We start from the raw sequence: 10,331 nt of genomic DNA, 5'->3' as shown, positions 1-10,331 counted from the left end.
CGTATTGCCGCGTTCAAAACTACTGGAATCTCGGAAAAATATAAGGTCAAATCATGACAAACATATTCAGTTGATATACATATTATTCATATTTAATTCAGTGATCGAAATTATGACACCATCCTCGGTAGCCTATTCCAGCAGGCTATTGGGAAACAAGTACTTCTTACCTTGCAATTAATCTTAAGCAAGCTGCTTAATCGTTCAGGTTACATTTTGCCTACATCTTTTCTAGGCTACTGTAGACTACTTGAAATGAGATGTAGGCCTATCAGGGGCTATAGGCTTCCTGCCTTGATCTAAGGAAACCATAGCAAAGTCAAATTACAATCATAAACCCAGATTTTAATCTGCAGCCTATGCCTATTAAAATGCAAATCTTGCAAATGGGCCATTTATAACGGTTTGAAGTCTTAACTCCCGAGTGGCACAGCGGTGTAAGGCACTGCATCGCAACGCTAGAGGCGTCACTACAGACCCGGGTTTGAACCCAGGATGTATCACAGAAGCCGTTATCTGCAGTCCCATAGGGTGGCCCACAATTGGCCTAGCATCGTCTGGGTTAGGGGAGGGTTTGGCCGGGGGGGCATTACAAGTAGGCCGTCATAGTAAATAAGAATTTGTTCTTAACTGACTTGCCTTGTTAAATAAAGGTTAAATAAAAGAAAAATGAAAACTTCTGGCACATAATGACAGCACAATTGCCAGAAAATAGCCTAGCATAATTTTTTTTTAAATGTTCTTCCAAGTGTTCCTTGCTCAGAGATTGAGATCCTCCGTCCAACTTTCATCCCTAAAACTTTCCTGTTGGATTTAACTATAGTAATGCACATGCACAAAGGGGATTTATTTACAATTATAAACTAGGTAGTTCAAGCCCTGAATGCTGATTGGCTGAAAGCCGTGGTGTATCAGACAGTATACCACAAGTTTGACAAAAAATTATTTTTACTGCTCTAATTACGTTCGTAACCAGTTTATAATAGCAATAAGGCACCTCGGGGGTTTGTGATATATGACCAGTATACCACGGCTAAGGGCTGTATCCAGGCACTCAACGTTGCGGCATCCTTAAGAACAGCCCTTAGCCATGGTATATTGGCCATATACCATACCCCCTTGTGCAAATAATCTGGCGAGCTAAATAAGGGCAAATTATTTTTTCTCTTGCAACATTATTCAAATAGATTGTATTAAGTCATGTCATAGCTTGCAATATTTATTATTTTGAGGAAATCTGAATTTTGCTTCTAACGTCCTACAAGTTACTGTGATATTCCTTCTTAATTGGCTCGATAACGTTATGGAAAAAAGTTTATATTGTATAAATATGGCAACTGGATGGCCATAGAAACTGCCATGTGGGGAATCATAAGTGACTCGTTTCAGCTAGCTTAATCTTGTTCTTGATACCATGGCTGCATTCCAAACACTTAACAGACACACCAGCTGCATTTCAAACTCATAAAAGACAAACCCAGTCCACTTACCCTCGCCTTATGCCCTTGGGGGAATCCCCTCGGCCATTTTGTCGTCGGTCCAAATGATTAGCCAAGCAAGAAAAGTTTACAACGTAAGTGTAACAGTGTAGGTTCCATCCCTCTCTTCGCCCCAACCCTGGCTCGAACCAGGGACCCTTGCACACATCAACAACTGACACCCACGAAGCATCGTTACCCATCGCGCCACAAAAGTCACGGCCCTTGCAACGCAAGGGGAAACCCTACTTCAAGTCTCAGAGCGAGTGACGTCACTGATTGAAATGCTATTAGTGCGCACCACCGCTAACTAACTAGCCATTTCACATTGGTTACATAAGCCCCTCTGCCCTCGTTTTTAATGGAGTTTGTGAGTGTACAATTATGTTCACTTCGGGGTCTGAAACACCCCACAATTAAATTTGCAATGATTGTACATCCACTAACAAAAGTCAGCCAAAACTTAAAACCTCAATGTCAATATGGAGTCAACATACAAGTGTAAGTAAAAACAAATGTAAATAAGTTAGAAATTGTGCTACTAATGGACAAACACGTCTTGTAAAAGTAATTATGTTTTTGTTTGGTTAGCTTTTGGAGAAATAAAACATTGTCCTTCTTCAGAAGTTCCAGCTAGGCAGGCTAACGTCAATTAGTTAATTAATTTGCTAGCTATCACAAAGTAGGCCTATATTAATAATTATATAGTTAATATAAGTAGACATGCAATCATAATTGACTGTAGCGCATATAAAGCACCCACAAGCTACCGGTGGCTGACAACACAATCATCGCGGGATGAACGAGTGACGAATTTCCGGGCAAGGGCAGTCCATTTAAAAATCATTCCTTCCGGGAGCACGTGATGCCGCGGAGCTGAGCAGACGTTGACAAACCGAGCTCTTCAAAGTTATTCCATTATTACCTAAATAACAACGTTGAAACAATATTCTAACATCGGCTGATAAATTGTCAAGTACTTACCTTCCCAAAGAGCCATGGACCTCCGACCGAGAGGCAAGAAGGACGACCAAAACGTTGTTGATTCCCAAGATAACGATAACGCTTCAGCTAGCAAGATTAGCATTACCCCTCATAACTCAGTTATGAGGGCTAATGCTAGAGTAGCAAGCGAGCCTGCCGACATGCTTGCTACTCTCCTCCGGGAAATTCAGGATGGTAGCAAAGGTCTTTCTCTGAAAATTGACAAGAAATCGGCTGAACTCCATTCTTCCATAGACGAACTGAAATCCTCCATGAATGATCTCCTTTTGAGAATGACTGAAGCTGAGTTGCGCATTAACACAGTTGAAGATACCATCATTCGACATGACCAGGTTCTGATACAACTGCAGAATGACAATGCCTACCTCAAAAACAAGGTAGACCAGATGGAGAACCAGAGCAGACGCAGCAATATCCGTGTGGTGGGATTGAAAGAGGACAGCGAGGGCTGTGACCCGGTCCGTTTCTTCACTCAATGGATCCCGGATGTCCTAGGCATAACCAACTTCACCAAGCCGCTGGAAATCGAACGCGCCCACAGAACATCAGCGTCGAAACCCCGGCCAGATGACTCCCCACGGGCCGTCCTGATCAGGTTCCTCCGTTTCCAGGACAGAGAGAAGATACTGCAACTCCCAAGAGCCAAAGGGGAAATCACCATCGATAGCAAGAGGGTCAGCCTTTTCCCGGATATGAGTGCGGATCTCGCCAGACGTCGCAAGCAGTTCAGACCTGCCGCCAAAGCACTGAAGGAGAAGAACATCACCGGCTACCTCATCCACCCTGAGCGGATGAAAGTTCCGTACAAAGGCCGAAGCCATCTCTTCAACACACCGGGAGAAGTGTTCACTTTTCTCAAAGAACTGAACAACGTCTGAACCAGGATGGTCTCTCTGGGGGATAAGATGCAGTTTGTTTGTTTTTTGTTATCCGTGCTGTCCTGGGACTGAACTGCTGATATCTTCTTGGAATTTGGATCCGTTACCCCGCTATCCAGTCGTTGTACATTTTCAACTAACCGTTTCTTTCCCCGGGGTGAGTTCTATTACATTTACAGGAGAGTATATTTTGGTTTAGTCAATATCCACTGGGTGAAGCAAATTAGTGGGCTTAGGCCCACTGGTTTCCCCCCCATTTATGTTTCTCCTCTCTGTCATGGCGTTGCCCTCTTTGGGTTTTCTATGCACCATCCCCCTACCTCCCCCTACCCAGACTCTGTGAAAGCAGTCGTAAATTCCTAAAAGAATGTCCTGCCTCATGGCCACAGTTTTGAGACAGAGTGGGTTTCATAGAAAGAACCCATGAATTCTTCCACCTCACAGGACTGGAGAACCGAACGACATTTATGTTCGGGAGAAGGTAAAAAAGATCGGTGACGAATCCAGCTACGAACTGGTCCGTTTGGTACAATTTTGTGAAACTCATGAGAGACAATACGGCCACATTACCATGGCGCTGTTTATATACGCTGTTTATATAATAGCCTCAGTTGTGAGACTTACATCTAATGGTTGTATAAAATGAATGAATAAGGATAAAGCTATTTGGAATATGTTGGGATGCTTGTAAGATGTTAATGTGAGAGAATTGAATTTCTGTTTGAAGTTTCACCAAGTCATCGGCACGCCCCCATGAACAGACGGGACCTGGCGTCATGAGACAGCCTTTTTCCGAATTCCGAATATAACCCCCACCCAGGGTTTCTATCACCAGACCGAGCTTAACCTCCATTACGAGTGGCTAAACGTTGGAGACCATGCATTACTCTGTCTGAACTTTAACCATACCACGTGGTTAAACTCTTAGACTATTGATACCGACAGAATAATAACAAGTCTTTGATATTGATTACTAGTCTGCAGCTAGGAATTCGGTATCATTGAAAGCGAAGACCGACGAAACATCTGTCCTATAACGACATTAATGAATGTCACTTTGAAATATCCATTCTAACCGAGAGAGAGAGAGAGAGAGAGAGAGAGAGAGAGAGAGAGAGAGAACGGGGACAAAACTCTCCAACAGAACAAACTTTTCAACAAAGACCCCGACGACACACTGAGCGTAAATAAATGTATTGATTGCAATTGTTCCCGAATGAGTGAGCGTTCATATGCAAAGGTTTAGCATATCAATTGTTATAATTATCAACTCTTATCAACCTTTTGTCTAACAAGCCGCCATGCCGGTTTAGCCCACTAGGGCACATTCTCCTATCATTTCCTTGAAACCATAGCTACTGTTTGTTATGAATTTCTGTGAATTACTTAGTTAGTAAATAAATGATTTTAAGACAATTGATGTATGGATGACTCATAGTGAAGACTGGGATCGTGCAGATAACCAACAATTTACGACGTTTGGAATGAGACTGACGAGGTAAACTAATACATCATTAATCAGAAGACTAATAGATCAGATATTATAATATCTGAAAATTATATTAGAAAAATTATAACTTTGTGATCTGAATATTTTCCTTGGTGCCCCGACCTCCTAGTTAATTACAGTTACACGATTAATCAGTTTAATCGCGTAATAATAATTACAGAGAGTTATTTGATAAACATGTCTTCAGTTTAATGATGCCAAAGACACGACATCTCCTAAAATGAGACTCAAGCAGCCCTTACTGTGGGCAGTAAATATTCAGCCATAAATGTCTATTCACAACGTTTGTTTTCAAGTCAGAGAGCTCGCAGGTTTTAGTTTACGCCAAGGTTTAGCTAGTAAGAGCAAGATGGAAAGCGAGCAACAACGTATCTCTACAAGTGTATTCATGTTTGATTGTTGGGATTGTTGTTTTAGTCTGACAATCGGGGTGGGTGGGGTTTCTGTTTTTTTCTTTCCTAAAGAGACACATAGGTCACTTCAGTGTTCAAAATAAAGTTGAAAATTTTCCTGACTATTTACATATGAGAGATTTCCATTTGGTTACATATTTGAAACCCAACCTATGCTTAATCCACTAAAATATGTCACATTCAACATAAAAGGTCTTAACAGCCCGATTAAGAGGAAAATAGTCTATACATACCTTAAGAAATGAAAGGCTGACATTGTGTTTTTACAAGAAACACATCTTACAGCCAGTGAACACAAGAAATTGAAGAGGGAATGGGTAGGACAAGTTCCTCCATTCCACTTGGCAGTGTTCAAAACTACACGGTTTCTGGCAGGGGGTATGCAATACCATATCCTCAATTCACGGGGTTGCATTCCCTTTAGACCCATAGGTCTGTCTACTGGGTAATTTACTAACTCCAATCTTAGGCAAAGCCATACTATAAAGCTAACAGAAATATTGCTAGCGATTGCCAAGAAATGTATTGCCTTGAAATGGAAATCGGATTCCCCCTGCCAGTTGCAATGTGGCTATATGAAGTAAATAGTTGTATCCCACTGGAGAAAATCACTTACTGCTTGAGGAATAAGTTAAAGACATTTTACAGAATTTGGCCTTTTATTCACTATATGGAGACTCTCCCCTCACATCACATTGATTGAATCTCTATATAATCCTTATATAGTGTTTCACACGTAATGTATAATATGTAGCTTACGGCAGGACCATATGATCCAATGTCTCATTATTATTATTTTTATTATGACTTAGTTATTGTATGTGTCACATTCTTCTTCGTCAGACGATAAAGAGAAATCATTGTCGGACCAATACGCAGTGAGATCGTATGTACTCATCTTCTTTATTAAAGAAAATAAGGGAAACCAAAACAAACATGTACACAAAAGACACAACAACGAATAACAGTCTGGTAACGCACAAGGCTATACACAGAACAATCTCCCACAAACTCCAAACACAAACACATACCTAATTATAGGACTCTCAATCAGAGGCAACTAGGAAACACCTGCCTCCAATTGAGAGTCCAATACCCAATACCTAAACATAGAAATACTAAACTAGAAAGAACATAGAAATACAAAAACATAGAACATAACCTAAAACCCGGAAATAGTAAATCAAACACCCTTCTAAGCAAACCACCACCCCGAACCACATAAAACAAATACCCTCTGCCACGTCCTGACCAAACTACAATACAAATAACCCCTATTACTGGTCAGGACGTGACAGTATGTTTGTATATATAATTATTATTATTATTATTATTTTTTGTTATGCTCGTCTGTTACTGTCACTTTGTCATATTGTTGTCTAATATTTTTTCACTTTTGTTTTGAATGTTCTTAATTAGAAAATGCAAAAATAATATCAATTTAATTTTTTTTAAAATCATTCCTTCCTCCCTTGCCCTTTGCCCTGCAAGTGTATACTCGTCAGATGTCATAATACGTCATCAGAAGTGTCCACTTAATTTGAGGGCTGAGGGGAGTTGGTGGCTGCATTCCAAACACTTAAAAGACCAACCCTATCTGTATGATAGCTTGCAAATGAATTAGCGAAATAACGTTAGCCTGCATAGCTGGAACTTCTGAAGAAGGAAAATGTTTTATTTCTACAATTTCCAAAAGGTAACCAAACAAAAACATCAACTTTTACGAGACGTGTTTGTGCCGTCATGTGCAATTTCTAACTTATTTACATTCATTATTACTTACAGTTGCATGTTGACTCCATATTGACGTTGAGGTTTAAATTTTTTTTTATATATATATATATATATATATATTTTTTTTATATTTTTATTTTTTCTATTTTTTAATTTCTTATATTAACAACAAATCAATACATAAAGTACATGAGGAACACAAGTATATATAAAGAACATACAAAGGACATTTGGGCTAGGGGGTACAATATCACATTACACAAGGACCTTAAGGGACATACACACATTTATAATCCCAACATCTTTTTTGTTGGCAGAGTATTTAAAATATAGTTCAATTTATTTTTGCAAGGTAAAAAAATGTGGTGTTTTGTTTGTAAATTTACATTTGTGAATATGACATTTGGCAAAAGAATAATGAAATCAATTACATAAAATAGTTTCAACTTATTTTATCAAAAATAAAGAATCCAAGCAGCAGATCTCTCCATAATAGTGTAAAATCTTCAAAAATGTGTTCAATTATAAATCTACTGATGTCTTGCCACAAATTCCTTACATGAATACAATGGCAAAAAATATGCAACACTTTTCTGGGTGGTCATTACAAAAGGTACAATTTCAATTTATGTTTTTTTTTACTTCTTCATATAGTGGTTGGCAGGATAATATTTATGAATAATTTTAAAAGAAACTTCCTTAATTTTGTTAGTAAGTAGGTATGTGTGTGGCAACATCCAAACTTTTCCCCAACAGACATTATCAATAAAACCCATTCCAATATGGCATGACATAATGTGTAGATAAAACATCCTTTTGAAACAAGGCTCGTATAGCTCCTTTGTTGTTCAATGGACTTAAAGAAAAACAAATCTTTCCTACTTGATGAGTCAACAGGGTCAATGGAAGGTAGGCTCTGAGGGTCATGTCTTGACCCGTTCCCGAATAATAAAGCAACACCTGAGGGAATGGCATCTAAAGCAATTGCAAAATCTTTAGATGTTACAGAAATCTTGTAAAGTGATAAGAATTCCTTATAATTAAGTAAAAGACCCTCTGCATTTACAAGTTGGCTGTCACGACTCCTACCGAGGGTGGCTCCTCTCCCTGTTCGGGTGGCGCTCGGCGGTCGTTGTCACCGGCCTACTAGCTGCCACCGATCCCTTTTCTGTTTGTTTGGTCTAATTAGTTTCACCTGTTTTGTATTAGGCTTGTTAGTTGGGCTATTTAAGCCTGTAAGCCTGCCTGCTCTTTATGCGGGCTTAATTCTTCCTTCCACTGTGTTCTGGATATTATTATTGGGCGTTTGTATTTTGGTGCGCCCAGCATTTTGGGCGAATTACTTTTAACACATGGCCGGGCCCGGGTCTCTCTGACCCGGCCTAGACGCGGGGGAACGGCTCCTAACACATGGCCGAGCCAGCGGGTCGCTCTGACCCGGCCAAGACAACGGGAGGGTTATCCCTGTAGATCATTACCCAGCAAACAGTTTAATTCCCCTGAGATTAGGGAAACCTTGAGGGGTACTCCCTCTCATATCTTAAACCCTCAGAGTTCAAGCTAGGGCAGGTCAACCACAGTTTAACAGTTCTTGGTGGTTAAACACAGACACACATTCTTCTCGTTCCCAGTCCAACCTTGTTAGATTTATGCTTAACCTTTTAGTTACTCATTCTACATGCTATATAGACCATATCCCTATTAGTTAAGTTTCAGGGTAGAATTATTTAATCATTACATTCAAACATAAATCCCTTAACTACTACTTGGTGACAGTGGATATGGTCAGAGTAACTTTTTATTCACGCCATACGTAAATCCCACAACCGCTGAGCAGCAAAGATACAACCAAGCTCATATCTGCACGAGAGGGATGGTCGAATGCATGTTTGGAGTACGGAAAAATCTATTCCAGTGTTTACAAAATACACTTCGTTTCAAGCCAAAAAGATGCTGCAAGGTGATCATTGCTACAGCTGTGCTGCACAACTACCTGAAGCAGCATTGCTGTCTTGATCCTCTAATGGAATATCAGGATCAAGCAGATGTGCCCATGGCTGAGGCAGGCAATGACCAACGAGGACTTGCACAGAGTTGCTTTCACATTGCAGCACCTCAACTAGATGGAATGCATTTAAATATGGAATGTATTCATTATGGCTTATTTTTGCTTTGATAATGTTTGTTCTGTACAAAATTAAAATAGTGTGCAGCAAAATTTAAATGAGTGACAAAACCAAGGCTGGTTTAAAATGTAGTTTGTGGTGATCAATAAACTCACTCATGAATATCCAAACGACAAAACATTTATTTTTTACATGTCATATTGTTCACCATGCTGGTAATCACAACTGTCTCGTTACTGTCTCTCTCTTCAAACTTCATATCCAATTCAACCTGTAGAATTGCTATCTTCATTTCATGTTCTTCCTTCAGATATTTCATTTCATTCTCATGAAATTCTCTGGCTAATCCCAGGTGTTCTCATTTAGGCTTAATTACCTTACTCCAGGACTCCATTGTCTCCTACTAACTAAGCTACGTTCATGAAAGCTACTTAATGTCACACCCTGATCAGTTTCACCTGTCCTTGTTATTGTCTCCACCCCCTCCAGGTGTCGCTTGTTATCCCTGGTGTATATATCCCTGTGTTATCTTTCCCTCCGTGCCAGTTTGTCCTGTATGTTCCAAGACAACCAGTGGGTTTTCTGTGCGCATGCCTGTTTCTATTCTCTTTTACTAGTCCTCCTGGTTTTGACACTTGCCTGTTTTCTGGACTCTGTACCCGCATGCCCTGACATTGAGCCTGCCTGCCACACTATACCTCCTGGACTCTGAACTGGTTTTGACCTTTAGCCTGTCCACGACCATTCTCTTGCCTACCCTCTTTTGGATACAATAAACATCAGATGCAAACCATCTGCCTCCCGTTGCCTGCATGTGGGTCTCTCCTCGTGCTTTTATACTTAAATGTCCTCGTTTAACTAGTACACATTAAGGCCTAATCCTGGCTTAGATTATGAATCCGGCCCTAAATGTGAATATGTCCAAATACTTTTTCAAATAGGGGGACTAGATGCTTTAAGTGCTTTCATCTTTAAACAGGGAACAGATGTATATGAAAACATGCTCAAATAAAAGCTGGCATTCTGTATTGTCACCTAATATTAAACATCTCTCTAATGTAAAAGGCTGGAATGTAGAGCCAAATTAAACCATTTAACTTCACTGTCCAATAACATATGGAGGGAAGTGTAGATCATGTTTTTCAATATTGTTTTCCTTCGAACCTCAGGGTTGGGTCCTGGGGAGA

Source organism: Salmo salar, chromosome ssa16 (assembly GCF_905237065.1).
Source record: "Salmo salar chromosome ssa16, Ssal_v3.1, whole genome shotgun sequence".
Classification (NCBI taxonomy): domain Eukaryota; kingdom Metazoa; phylum Chordata; class Actinopteri; order Salmoniformes; family Salmonidae; genus Salmo; species Salmo salar.
This window is presented reverse-complemented; position numbering follows the sequence as displayed.